The sequence below is a fragment of the Octopus sinensis genome, linkage group LG2 (genome assembly GCF_006345805.1).
Source record: "Octopus sinensis linkage group LG2, ASM634580v1, whole genome shotgun sequence".
Classification (NCBI taxonomy): Eukaryota; Metazoa; Mollusca; class Cephalopoda; order Octopoda; family Octopodidae; genus Octopus; species Octopus sinensis.
In genome coordinates, this window is record NC_042998.1 from 137,217,234 (window position 1) to 137,233,317 (window position 16,084).

A 16,084-nucleotide genomic window follows, 5' to 3' on the forward strand; every position below is an offset into this window, starting at 1 on the left:
CCCCCTCCATGGGATTACACCTTGACACCCATTGCTTTGGTACAGTTGTTACCACAGCATATTTCCTCCGCTTCCTCTCGCTAGCCTCCCTAATTCAATCTTCCCAAGGAACGGAATGTTCCAACAGAACTACCTGTTTGGATACTTCTGGTATCATCACCATATCCAGCCTTAGTAATGTTGAGGCCACGGTTTCTGAGAACATCAGCTGCTTTACCAGGTCGACTTTCTGCTCTATCTTTTGTCGTTGCATGTAGGCCCGAGGGGTCCAGATCCAGCAGCAGACATCTTTTCGCCAGCCTTGGTAAAAGAGATGAACTTCTTTGAGAGATGTTTACAATTACTAATCCCATCTCGAATGATGTTTGTTATGACACTCAAAACCTAATCACGCTTCCAACGACACAGTCATCAAAAACACATTCATTAAAAACACTCTGGTTCAAAATCAGATTGACTGAAAACATTATATACGAACCATTTCTTAACTTTAAGATTTAAAACATAACGATGAGGAATTAAGTTATTAATAAATCAATGCATTATTCTTTACAGATATTTTGAAAACTATATACAATTTTCGATGAATATTCTGCATTTTCGATCAATTTGTTTTTCGACCGATTTAGTAATTTATCTTTCTACGAATATGTCTTTCATGCTTTCAACAAATATTGCGTGTGATGTGTATGATGTGTGTGTAAGTGTGTGTGTGTATGTATGTGTGTGTGTGTTTGCGTGTATGCATGTGTCGGTGAGGGATGGAAGAGTAAATACAAACAAAATACCATGTGATATTTCCTTTCGTACAAGTTACGTAACTTCACGCCCAAGTTGTTCTTTTCTTTGCCCGTTGCGTTATTTAATAAATAGCTACCAGACAAAGTGTACTTGATCGATATAATTAAATAAAACCCTTAGACGATGCTGCCTAAGCATAGCTAAAGTCCAATTATTGAAGCTAGTGAAATGATAAAATAATTATAAAGGTAGGTCGTTGCTTCCAACGATGACTAAGACAAAGTGGAAATGAACATGTTATTGATTCATTCTTGAAATTCCTTCAATAAAGAAGAAATCGATCTTTAACACAGCAACAATGCACGTATGTTGGTATTTAGATAACTGTAACTGGGTAGCGTAATGTGCTGACCTTTAGAAAAAAATCTTCGAGTATTTTCTCTGTTTAACTTACAGAATTTAAAGAACACATAATTGATTTTGGAGAAGACGTGTTATATGGATGTTTTCCTCGTCCAAAATTTAGAAGATTACTGCACAAATATTTGGAAACATAAATCATATATGAATTCATATTCATTTGTATTTAGTTTCGCTTTTAAAGTAGGTCTAGTGCAGACCTTTTCCGGCAACGGAGCGGTAGGTGAGATTTCGATAAATTAAGTAACAATAAATCTGATCTGTTCGATTCTTATCCCAAGCTGCTGGGATGATCTTCCAGGGTTTAATTTCACAGAAGCTATATACATATACATATGACTTCATATATACCTTATTCACTTGTGTATAAATCGCACAATTTTTTGCTTGATTTTAGCTGAAAAAATGGGATGCGACACATACACGGGGCAAAGTTAAAATCATGAAGGCAAGACTTATGGGTTCAACATAAACGAGTGCGCCCTAATACTTACAACATTGTGCATTAAACAGAAATTGTTTAGTAGTCGCCAAGGATATTTAGATGGACACAGGATTTCTTGTAGAGAGAGCGCTAAATCTAAAAGTGACTATAGTTGTACAAAATGGATTCTAGATTTTGAGATGTAGGATACATCTCAAATAATGATTTTACCTTTATACAATCTATAATAGTTGCTAGCGAACGCAGAAGGATTAGGTTTATCTTTATATTATTCAACATTTTTATTCAAACTAGTTTTTAACTTAATCTAATCTTTAATTGCAGATCGATGATGAGCTCGTCTCGAAAAATCTGCTTAAATCATTCTAATACATTTTATTACATTTGTGGCGAATACACTAAGTAAAAGTAAATTAGAAATGTCGTTGACATTGTAAACAAGAGTATATTTGCCTCGTTTTGGAGGCAACTTGGTGACCAAAATGTCTTTGTAATCCTCGGAAAGTTTTCAAATTGTGTACAGAATACCTACGACAATGGGAAAATAGAGAGTGGAAATGTTTAAACTTTGGTCTACCTCAGGTGGAGAGGTTGACTCCAAACCTCCAAACCACAGCAATGATATATTTTTGTACAATGAAAGGATTCGACTGCTACAAGAAATATACATAGTTTTAAAAGAAGTCAAGACTTGAATTATGGCACAGGTAGTAACAATGGAAGTAAATATGAAGTTATTGAAAAGTTTTCCAAACGGAGCTCAGTGATTTGATATCTATCAAAAAGGATCTAATCTGGGAGAATTAGATCACTGAACAGAGGAAGGACTTCTTTCATCCCAAGACTTCTCTGAATGGAAATACGAGATTATCATAAAGACAACTAATAGTTTTTGATTTTATTTCTTTTATTATATATACAGTTGTTTTCTTGTACAATAGGAACCAGTATTCCAACTCAATAAAACTTAATGAGTAATATAAAATTATCAAAATGTTCTTACCAATCTCTTTTACCTTGAACTTCAGCGATTTATACATTCACCTAAAGAAAATGAGCTTATCGCGAGACAGCAAAAGCAATTCATAAATTATCCCTACTTCATCTGTTTCCAGAATAGCAGAACAAAGCAAGTTTACTGAAAAAAATCGACATGGACTTTGAGGAAAAACATAAACTTTTCGAGTAATCACGGAAACAGAAAACTATGAATATTTGATGCAGATGTTCAGTGACTTTAAAAGTTTGTGTATTAAAATGTGCATAAAAACACACTTTCTCTATAAAACACAAGGAACACAAGAGATTGTTTCAAGAGATTATGGTTGACATTAATGAAGAACATAAAGGGAAATTCCATCTCGATATTAAAGTGATAGGGAAAAGGTACCAAAGCAGATGAGACAAAAACAAATAATGGAAGACTTCATCGTACCTGATTGCTCCTTCAAAGGTAAATCGTCGTGATTTACATATATATATATAATTCAAGTAAGAGAAGAAAATAGAGAGTTAATGGTTAATAATTAATTTATTAACATATTGATAATCATTCCTACAATTGCTTCAATTTATACTCAATTAATGAATTACAAATTTATGTAATAAATTTGCATTTATTCTTTCTGTAATATGTAATTTTCTAGATGGTGTAATTTAATTTTTTATTATTGAATTGATAAAAGGTGGTTTTTTTCTAATTTATATATATATATATATATATATATATATATATATATATATATATATATATATATATATATATATATGAGGCGACTCCAGATCATCAGCGTCGTCACTCGAGCTCACCATAGATTTCGCTTTATTTCTAGTTCCAAATGGCTTATTTTTTATATCTAGCGCTATGTCTTTCTCCATTTCTAAGTTAAGGGTAAAAATAAAACAACTCAGCAAAGCACAACTGATCTTTACACACAGACGCACAGAATAACAGCAATCAAATAACGACAGCTGGGTGCACAACAAACATCAGCGATTTGAATGTCACCTGTACTCTTGACAACAGATGCCAGTTAGTTTTTTACACCTACCAGGCTCGTTTGTATTAGCCCGAGTTGCTGGGTAATTTTTCCTTCTTTTAAGAATATTTAGAACGGAAAATTTTCATAGATTGGAATTTAAATACTAATCTCTATAGAAATTTATTGTTTCGAGAAAACATTAAATTTGGATTACTTTTAATTTTTACGATCATAGATAACAACTCGAGAGGTAACTTCTGAGCCCGAGTTAGGCGCGTGTGAACGATGTCGAGAGAACGTCTGCTACGAATGATACTTTATGACGCAGGGCACTTCTAAGATGACCGCCAGACGCTGAACTGCAACCAGGCTCAATAAAAGGAGCGCGAGTTATTGGCTGCAATTACATACTTGAAGTTAGAGTTGGAATTAAATCAGCTTGGAAATACACGCTCACTTAAATTTATACTCAGGCTAAGCCCGAACAGCCCGAGTGCCGGAGTCGCCGCTGATATATATATATATATATATATATTCCACTAGTGGACAGAGCAAGCGCCGCAATGGATCCGATCGAAAGTTATGGAGAGTGATGTTCTTGTTTAGAGATCTTTATTTGACGTGGTCTCATAACGAATGGAGATGACATAGCATCTGAGTAAGCCATGAACAGGTGAGCTGAATAGAAGAGATTACTGTGAAAGTCTGGAGTCGTGGTACATTAGTAACGGAAAAACCATTACCATGAGTTACGGGCTGGTTCATTATTCATATGAATTGACGGATAAGGAAGTATGTGTATATATATAGATCATCATCATCATCATCATCATCATCTTCGTCATCATCATTTTTACGTTCACGTCTTCATGCTGATATAAGTTGGATGGATCAGTTTGTGTATATGCATATACAGATAGATATTCGTATGTACATGTGTACGTATATATGCATATGTGTGTTTTATGTGCGTCTATCTGTATGAGAATATGTGTAAGATAGAGTGTGTATGAATACGCGCGCGCATGTGTTGTGTGTGTGTGTGTGTGTGTGTGTGTGTGTGTGTGTGTGTGTACGAGGTGCATTCAAAAAATATTCGACAAAAGTAATGTGTAGGCAAAATACTTTGGGTGGGAGGAGACGCCAACCTTCCTGCGCATGTGCAAAAAGTTTCGCCTCAGTAGGTCGCGTCAATTCTCGGCTATTATACTTAGAGTATAGATGTGAAGTACGCGCTCATCGGATTTTTGTTTTCACCGAACGTATCGAACATCAAGTTTTTCCAAAAGCTTGGCGATACTCAGGGTCAAACCATCCAGAAGATTCAGCAGACCTTTGTCTATGATGCCATGAGCAAAACTCAGGTCAAGATCAATCATGTCCACACCTCAGTGGAAAGCGAGAAATGCCCAGGCAGACCACCAACAAGCCGAAACGAAGAGCCGATTGAGAAAGTTCGGCGAATAGTCATGGAAGACCACCACGAAGTGGGAATAAGCACAGGATCAGCACATTTTTTCCTTTCTAACAGAGGAATTGCGCATGCGGAAAGTGTCTGCGAAATTCGTCCCCAAGGTGCTTGCAGAGCAGCAGATTCAACTCCGCATGGAAATCGCCCAGGACATGCTGGAAGTCGCATACTTTTTGGACGCACCTCGTATATAAGAATATATGTAAATTCAAAGTCCAGGCACTCCTCCGTTGATAAGGAGCGTTGTATACTAGTATGTTAGTTGCGTTAGTTGTGTTCCTTGTGTTTTAGAAATCTGCGCAAAGGCTGACATTTTAAAGGAGCAAAATTTCAAGCAAAAGAAAAACGAAAATCACAAATTTTCACAGCTTTCAACTATTGATGATAGGTATAACAAAACATGGAAGACGTTTGTTTGTTTTATCTTATTTCATTTTGTTTTGCATTATTTTTTCTTTTTGTTTTCTTTTTTATAGCTTAATCAAAAGGAAAGAGCGACTCCAATGATCTTTTTTGGATAGCCTCCAAGACTCATAGCAGAAATAGGGGCGGAAAACAAACTACGTTCATGAATTGCTACCGATGGAGGAAATAGTGCATCAGGATATCAAGTTACCTTCAGAGAGGAGACATTAGGAATGCTTAGAATAGAATGAACTCTTCCATAAGAAGTCAATGGTCAAATGTTGCTCGTAAACCAAGAGCAAATACAGTTCACCCAACGATTTGGCACAATATGTCAGCCGAATTTCACCCAAACAGCTTGTGTCAATCCAAAGTTAGAGAAGACGAAACTATCCCGAGATGTCACACTAAGGACCAAATCCCAAATCATTTGATTTCGAAACAAACCTTTTTAACCACACAACAATACCTACACCTGCGACAGAGGATATAACTTTAGCTTGGAAATGAAAGGAGACTGAAAATATGGTCCACCCTGGTATTACCGTATATATTTGTGTGTAAGTTGCACCCCTAGTTCAGTGTTAACTCCTGTTACAACATTTTCCCCTTCATATTCCAAATTGATATCAGCTTTACCCCGTGTATAAGTCACACTCTAATTTTTTCAGATAAAATCAAATACAAAACAGTGCGATTACGGTACCTTTTTTCTACTTTGCTTCATAGCTCATACACATCTCAAAAGTGCTTTGTTCATAATCAATTTATAATGATATAAAAAGTGCCTAAATCTTACTTTATTCGATTACTAGTTCCAGCCAGTTGGATATGTCTTATAGATCAGAGACACCCCCTCCAACCACTGAGCAATGGATTATCTGGTATCGGGCTGCACAGAAAGAATAATTTTTAAATTTTATTTCTATTTTGTTGCCTGTCGCATTCTGGAGGGATTTTGCATTATATATGTAATAATTAAATTATATTTTATACATATTGTAGTGTGTTTAGTTATGCAATTGATCTTCTGGTCCGTGGAAAAATTGTTTTTGCTTGAAACTTGTCCATGGTGCAAAACAAACGTGGGGATCACTGCCACAGATTATAAGCTGAAATATTTGGTAGGTTTTTGAAGCGGAGAAGGTTAACTTTTGTACGATCCGTAAAGAAAATGATCATTCAACATTTTTAAGTTATAAATTAATAGCTAAAATTGTTTTGTTTTGTTTTTTCCTCCACAGCTAAAAGTGACATATTGATTAAGCCTGACGCAGATTCAGGGTATCTTTTTTTGCATAGCTATTGTATTTCCTACATGACACTTAAAATGTCGCGGAACAAATAGCTCGATAGCTAAAAACACTTAAGCACAACATGGTGATTTACAAAACAACATCCACCTGATCTTCGATCACGTTGACGAATCGGGCATAAAAGCAGAAATAACTGTAGTTCAGATACGATATGAAACTGAGGACTTTGAACATTGGTTGAGAACAGCTTAATGCCATCCATATTATTTGCAATCAGCAATAATCTTTGAAATAACGTATGCAGTCTAACATGAAATAAATTTATTAAAAATATGATATTTTGTTTATGTTGCTTGTGTTTCTTTTAACTTTTTTATATTTCTTTCTTTCTGTTACCTATTACATAAATGTCAACCAAAGAAAACGACCTGGAAACGTGATATTTTAAATATTAAGCATACTGGTAATGTGTGTGTGTGTCTGTGGGGGTGTATGTGTGCGCGCGTGTGTGTGCGCGTACGTGCGTGTGTGTAGAGAGAGAGAGACAGACAGACAGAGACAGAGACGGGGGTACACACAATCACACACAGATACAGCGAGAGGAGGGAGAGTAAGGTATACAAAGAGATAAATAGATAGATAGATAGATAGATAGATAGATAAATAAATAAATAGATAGATAGATAGATAGATAGATAGATAGATAGATAGATAGATAGATAGATAGATAGATAGATAGATAGATAGATATTATATTTTTACACGAATAGTGACAGTGAATTCGAAGTTTCGGCCTGTTAGCCTTCGTCGGACCGTGCTTGTGGCATATTCTGTCTTGACAGTCCGACGAAGACTGGCAAGCTGAAAATTCGAAGTCACTATCACCACTATTCTTACAAAAGTATAAAGAACATTAATTCCGCAAAAAGTATTGAGTAATTCTTCTGTTATAACTCATCCTGTGATCTGGCAGAATCGTTAGCACGCCTGACACAATGCTTAGTGGCATCTCGTCATCTTTACGAGTTCCAATCCACCAAGATCGACTTAGCCTTTTATCCTTTCGGAGTCGATGAATTAACGACCAATCAGGTACTGGGGGTCTTTATTCAGTTAGACCCCTCTCTGAAATTTCAGGCCTTGTACCTATAATAGAAAGGAATATAACTCATCCAAAAAACAATAGATAGTAGTAGTAATGCTACAGGTAGTGGTGGTGGCGGCGGTAAAGGTGGTGGCAGCAGCAGCAGCAACAGGTATGAGAAGCAGAAACAACAAAATGTTGAGGAAAATATTTTACAGTATTTAGTTTGGCCGTTTTACGTTTTCAAATTAACACCCCTTCCCAACCATTTATCTTTTCTGTATGGACTTTACCTTTGATTGTTCAGGAATCGGTAAAATGCGAACTAATTAAAGGCTGGTATTGATTTAATACACTACAGACACCGTCGCCAAAACATTTCGTGGTTTTATACAACTGTGGTGTTAAACTCTGCCTTTCACCCTTTCCATGTCGATAAAATACAGCACCAATCAAGTAATAAGAATTCGATATAATCGACAAACCCCGACCAAAATTTCCTGGTTTTTGTGCTTATGTTAAAAGTAATTATTATCAGTTTTGTGGACAAAGGTGGTGTGTTGGCAGAACCGTGAGCGTGTCGGACAAAATACTTACTAGCATTTCTTCCGGCTATTTACGTTCTAAGTTCAAACGCCGCCGGTGTCTACTTTGCCTTTCATCCTTTCGAGGTTGATAAAGTAAGTACCAGTTGAACACTGGGATTGATGTAATCAACTTTACCCTCTCCTCAAAAACTGTTGCCCCTGTGCCAAAATTTGAAACTATTATTAGTACTATGACAAAGGTGGCAAGCTGGCAGATTCGTCAGCACACTGGACGAAATGCTTAGCGGTGTTTCACCCGCCGCTACGTTCTCAGTTCAAATTCCGCCGAGGTCAACTTTGCCTTTCACCCTTTCGGAGTTGATAAATCAAGTACCAGTTGAGTACTGGGTCGATGTAATCGACTAGTCCTTCCCCCAAAACTTCAGGCCTTGTGCCTTTAATAGAAAGGATTATTAGTACTGTGACACAGGCAGCAAGCTAGCAGAATCAGTAGAGTGTGGGGGGAAATGCCTTGCACAATTCTTTCCAGCTCATTATGTTCCGAGTTCAAATTTCGCCGAGATCAATTTTGCCTTTCATCTCGCCAAGGGCGATAAAATAAAGTATCACTCAAGTCCTAGGGTTCATAGTATAGATTACCCCTAATTATAAAATTGATGGTCTAGTGCCTAAACTAGAAACTAATAGTGGCGAACTGACAGAATAGTAAGAAAGTTGGACGAAATGTTTTGCGGTATTTCTTGCGGCTCTTTACATTCTGAGTTAAAATCTCATCGAGGCCAACTTTACCTTATATTTTTCCGGGAGGAGAATAAAGGACCGCAGTAGGTGTAAGGATGGCTATGTGGAAAGAAGCTTGCTTCCCAACTTTTTAGTCCCGGGTTCAGTCCCACTGTGTGGTATCTTGGGCAAATGTCTTCTACTATAGCATCGGGCCGATTAAAGCCTAGTGAGTGGATTTGGTAGGCGGAAACTGAAATCCCGTCGTGTATGTGTGTGTGTGTGTGTGCGTGTGTGTTGACAACCGGTGTTGGTTTGTTTACGTCCCTGTAACTTTGCAGCTCGGCAAAAAGCGACCGATAGAATAAGTTCAAGACTTAACCTATATATACCTCTGGTTGCGTTTGCAGAGCCTGCTCCTACGAGTTTGGACATGAACTCGCCGAGAAGCATGTAACTGAGCATACGAAATGTTCAGTGGGTAGTCGACACCCGTAGCTAACAGCTGCATACTGCCCTTCTCTTCCAGATTGCGAAAGCTTACCATAACGTTTAATCGAAACACGGTGAAATTTTAAGACTTCATTTTTTATGGGCATATATGGGTCAAAAAGAAATAAGCACTAGGATCAATTCCTCCAACTAAATGTTCTTCAAGGCAGTGCCCCAGTGTGGCCGCAGTCCAATGACTAAAACAAGTAGATGATAAAAAGTTACCAGCATCGACTGGGTCCATGGTATCAACTAACCCACTCACATCAAAACTACTGGCCTTGTGCCTAAATCAGAAACCATAAATGTTATTACTATTAAATGAGTTCAAATTCCGCTGAGGTCGACTTTGTCTTTCATCCTTTCGAATCGATGAAATAAGTACCAGTTACGCATTAGGGTCGATGTAATCGACTTAACCCACTCCCACGGGCCTTGTACTTATAGTAGAAAGGGCTAATGTTACTACTGTTGTTGTTGTTACTGCTGCTGTTCTTAATACAGCCGTGTCACTGAAGGCAGGTCTTCGGATAGCTTATAGCATATTCTTGGCAAAAAATATCGGTTAATTCCCTTCCATGACATCGTTTTGCTTATCAGCAACATAGCAGTGAGGGCAAGTAAGGGTAAAAAGAGATTTTTTTTAATGCGAACACATGAAGAAAAACATTGTATGTGAGAGGTGCCAAGCGTTTCAGCTTACCTGTGTGTGTGTGTGTGTGTGTGTGTGTGTGTGTGTGTGTGTGTGTGTGTGTGTGTGTGTGTGTGTGTGTGTGCACGCACGCGCTTGTAAAACCGACTCAATATGCTTGTTGGTAATTACTTCCCTGGGTCAATTACTCTCAAAACAATTACAACAATCTGCCAGAGAAGCTTACTTAAGAGATAGCTACTGGTTTAAGAGAGTGAATCTAAGGCAGAGGTGTAGGTGGCTACAAGCTGTCTCGAAATAGAAAATATCTCTTGAAGAAAACAGAAACATTAATGTATACGCGTGCTGTGGAGGGCGCGTGCTCATGCGTTTAGTGTGCATGTATGTGTACAGGGGCGATATGATGCTTCTAGTGCAGGCGTTCTTAGTTGATGGCGTAGGTGTGTTGCTACTTTCCACCTGTTTGCAGCCCTCTCGTTTACAGCGTGCTGCCGCTGGCTAGCCTATGTGCTGAAGCAGGAAGCAGCTTAGTGTGTATTGCTCTCTCTCTCCCTTACTCTCTCTCTATCTATCTATCTATCTATCTATCTATCTATCTATCTATCTATCTATCTATCTATCCCTTCCTTCCTCCCTCCCTCACTCTCTCACTCAGTCTTCTGACCAGCCTTCCACGCGATAACACAGGATGCTTCGCAGCTCCAGGCCGACCTGGCAGAAGATCTCGAAGCAACACTAAAATGGGATTATTAACAGTAAAGCGGCTGTATTAATAACTGCAACAACAATAGCAGTAGTAATATTAACCCTTTCTACTATAAACAGAAGACCTGTGGGAAAAGGTTAAGCCAATTACATCGAAATATAGGGTCATTAATAGGGTTCTTCACAATACAACTGAACCATCGGTGATTAGAGAACGCGAGGCGGCCTGCGCGACATAGAGTCAGGCGGCCTGCGCGACATGGAGTCAGGCGGCCTGCGCGACATGGAGTCAGGCGGCCTGCGCGACACGGAGTCAGGCGGCCTGCGCGATATGGAGTCAGCCCGGGCTGCATCTTGCTGACGTTCACCCCACCTCCACCAACTCCCTTCTGAAGACGTTCGGTCCTCTCGAAAGAAATGGGATGCCATTCAGTGTAGCATGATTTGTGTATGAGTTAGTGTGCCGACTTGACCAGCACCGTCTGATAGGTTTCTGCTCAGCCTCTGAGCTTCGCAGCGGAGGTTGGCTCAATGCCGTACCCTCATTCGCAACTGGTACTCATCTTGGTAGCGATTGTCTGTGCATCGGTGTTTCCTTGAGGCTTGGCCTCCAGATCTATGAGCGTCGTGAATTCCGCTGCATATCCCCTGTGGATTATTTCGGCCTCCACCCACTGTCATACCGTCAGAGTACCGGCCGCCTTCCACGCCATGCCGCCTTTAACAAGATCATAAAACTATGGCCTAGAATCTGCAGGCTTCCCTTCCTAGCTCGACCCAGCGAAGCTAGACCGAGGAGACGGCAACAGGCCGGACGATATGACAGTTTTCCCGTTCCGTGGAGGTAGGTCTTTCATCTGGTACGTCATATGCTGCGACACCTTCTCCAGCGGCAACTTGGTGGGGTCAGCTACCAGCCCAGGCTCTACCGCTCATCAGGCTGAGAAAAGCAAGCTGTCAAGGTATCGGTCGCTCTCCGACAGATTTATAGTCGAGCTTGTGGCAGTGGAGACCTCTGGCGTTCTTGGCCCCTGGATCATATCCCTACTCATCGCTATTGGGGCGGAGATGGCTATCCGCAAGTGCAAGCCCCGTGGGTCACAGTGGTTGTTCCTGGCATCTCCCTCGCCATTCTCCGGGGCAGTAACTACTTCACAGTATATGTGCGGCTCAAGAAAGTTAAACCAAGATGTGCTGCCTCGGCATCGAACAGCTCTGCTGGCTATTGAACAGAGGTACTACAGTGTAGTTAAGTATAGTTAATGCAGTAATTAGTGCAACCAGGGTACTTGAAGAGGATAGAACCAATGCATATAATTTTACTATCTTGAATCACTGTATCATTTTGTATCTAATTTTTAAAATATTCCTTTATATCATTTACTTGGCTCTAATTACCTTTTAAATTTATTTTTAGCTGACCTAAATAGCCATCTAGCTACATGTACTGAGGTAACCGATGTGTTTTTATTTGTTTATTTATTCACTGTCCTCTGAGGTCATTTTACGTTTAAATACCAAACTGACTTTTCGTAGCATATCATATTTCATCTTCGCTTTCTATCTTTCTGCATTCCTGCCCTTTGGTTTCAGTTATTTCCCAGCATTGTTACTAAATTCTCAGTTTTCATTAAATTCACGCCTTTGTGAGTTGTCTTTAAAACATTGTTTGCATAAAGTTTTGGATAAATATGATTTCACAATCGATCCAGTATGGACTGACTTGTGTATTATACTATTTATTATATCTAAAAATGCTTACGTAATAGAAACACATGTTGGCCTTTGTATCATGCAATCAAGTATTAAAGATTTGTTATTCTTCATACTTGTTAATGTATTTCTAAGATATTATGTAATTTTTCGAAATTCTTTCAAGTAAATTTTGGATTTACTTATTTGGATTTAACGAACTTCGATCGTTCAACATACGAGAATCAGCTGAGAAGTTCATAGGCTGACCAAGATATTCTCACGGAATATGAACAAATGAGGTTTATTTTTCAACATAATCCTCTTGCGGTCCACACACTTCTTCCGTCTATGTTGCAGTGTTCGGATCCCATCGGTAAGGAAGCTTTCATCCTGTTGGGCAAAAAAGTCATCAACAGCAGATATGACGTCATCATCAATGCGATATAGGTTCCCAACCAAATGTCTTTTTTCATGCTGGGGAACAGCTGATAGTCAGATGGGGCCAAATCTGGAGAATAGGGAGGGTGATCAACTGGTTCAAAGCCACAATCATGCATAGCAGCCATTGATCCAAGGATTTTGTGCTAGAGCATTGTCCTGATAAAACAAGACCCCTTCTGTCAGTTTTCCTGGGTATTTGGTCTTGATAGCCTTTCGTAACTGCCTCAGCAAGTTGACATAGTACTCTCCATTGATGGAGTATCTCTTTTGAAGATAATCGATAAATGCAATGCCTTTTGCAGCCCATAAAACTGAAGCTGTCATTTTCCCTGCGGATGAAACGACCTTAGCCTCTTTGGAACAGATGGGGAAGGGTGTTTCCACTGCACGGATTGTCTCTTTGTCTCTGGCTCAAAGTGATGAACCCATCACGCATCCTGTCTTAGGAAACGTCTAGCTGGATCTGCTTCAAACAATGTCAGATTTTCTTGTAACGTGATCAATCTGGTGCGCTTTTGATCAGGTTTCAAGAGACGTGGTACTTGCCAAACAAAAGCGTCCGTCACGAGATATGCTAATAGCATTGACTATTTGATTTACAGTCAATAGCCTGTTACACCATGTGATGAAAACGATCAATGTTTCTTCGGTGGTGGCAGTTGCAGGACGTTCAGACCTAGGATTGTCTTCAAGACTCTCCCTTCCCCTCCAAAATTCAGCTACCCACTTTTCCACTGTTGATAAAACTTGTGCGCCATCCCCTAATGCAGCAACCATATCAGCATGAATGTACTTGGGGGCTAAACTCTTTTTCTGCAAGTAGTGAATAACACCACGATGTCATTTTATCCATTTTCAAGAGAAGTCGCCACTATTTACTTTTGAAGTCTTCTTTAAACATTCAGATGTCAGTTTACCTGGAAAGAAACAATGCAGTTATTAATAAGATATGAAATAAATACATGCATAATTTCACAGCTCTAGCACCGCTCCTTCATAGTCAGCATTCACTCCTCCATTAAACTTTCCAGCCCACCTTCGTAGTGAATCGAGTTTGCATAGCCATTGAGTGCTGACAAAGTATCTGCTTGGATTTATAAATCTCTATTATTTGATCTTTTATATGTTGTGTGTGTTTGTGTATGCATATATGCATATGCGCACGCGTGTATATATATATACATGAGGGGTGTTCATTAAAGATTTCTCCTAACTCACTTCCCAAGGACTGGGATAAGCGAAACTTGGCATAATTATATGATTATTTGTCCTTCTCTACATAGTCACCACCAATGGTGACACACTTCTCCCATCGCTTTATGAAGCTGTGAAGACCGTGTCTGTAAAAGTCGGTAGGTTGCATCTGGAGTCAAGACTTTACCTCGGAAATAAGTTCATCATCATCCGAAAAGTGCTTTCCCTTCAAAAAAGACTTCATGTTTGGAAAGAGGTGGAAGTCAGATGGTGCGAGGTGGGGAGAGTAACAAGGATGAGGAAGGATTTTATAGCTGCATGAGTGTGCTTCATCTGGGCAGCATGCGCATTGTGAGCTGAGGAGTTGTCTTGGAGGAGGTAGACTCCTTTGATCAGCATGCCATGCCTCTCAGCTTCGATGGCGTTCCGCAATTCCTGCAACAGAGAAGCATAATATGCCTTGTCAACTGTGGTGCCCTTTGCCAGAAAATCCATCATTGCTACTCCACGCCGGTCTCAAAAGACTGTGAGCATCATCTTGCCTGCTGAGGGCTGGACACGAGCCTTCTTTGGAGGTGGAGAGTTATCATGCTTCATTGGCTTCGACTGGACTTTAGTCTCGGCTTCATAGTGATGGACCCATGTTTCATCCTGTGTGATAAGTCTGTCGAAAAAGTTCTCCGCGTTTGCTTCGCACATTGCCAGAAAAGCTTGGGAGCAACTAACTCGTTCCTGCGTCTGAAAAGGTGTGTGCATCCAGGGAATCCATCGTGCAGACAACTTATCGTCACCTGTTGGGCTACTTGCCGAATAGTTATGCGGAGATCCTCCAAAATCGCGGCTTCCACTTTATGGATGATGTCGTCATCAATGGCGGAATATGGTCCAGAAATAGGAACAGTTTCTACCGATGTCCGACTACATTTGAACTGGCGATGCCAGTGCTTGAATATGTCGAATGATGGTGCATCGTCACCATAAACTCTTTCATTTTCATCGAAAGTCTCTTTTGGTGTGCGACCTTTCAAGTATAAGAACCTTATTACTGATCTGCTTTCAACTGCCTCCGTTATAATAGCTTTGTCCACTTCAGCAGCTGCAAAAGATAAACGAATACTAATGGGAAACAGCAATTTACAATGTGACATGTAGAGACATGTGCAATTATACCTGTACAAGTTCCGTTTCCAGCAATAACCGGAAGTGGGTCAAGGGAAATCTTTAATGAACACCTCACGTGTATGTGTCTGTGTACAAACACACACACACACATATATATATATATATATATATATATATATAGAGAGAGAGAGAGAGAGAGAGAAAGAAAGAGAGAGGGAGGGGGGAGATCATAATTCATAATACTTGAAATATGTACAATGCCGATAACTTTACAGATATTTATTTGAGGGACCAACAATTCGAAAGAACCATCACTAGTCTTATACGTGTCACCGTATATACATACACACACACACACACACACACACACAATGTATGTATATATGTGTGAGAGAGAGAGGGGGGAGGGAGTTAGACCGTATGGCCTAGTGGTTAGGGTGTTGCACTCACAATCGCGAGATCATAGTTTCAGTTCCTAGGCCGGATGTTGCGTTTTGTTCTTAGGCAAAACACTTCATCTCACATTACGATCACTTCGACACCTGACGCGAGGTACACCGTGTATCTGTTCAGGCAACGTCGATGTGATGGAGGGACTGAGCTAATGCACAGCACATACATTTGATCGCTGTAAATAAATCAATAGTGCAAGTCATTTGGAAAAGGCTGAACGGGAGAATCCATCGTGTGTGTGTGTGTGTGTGTGTGTGT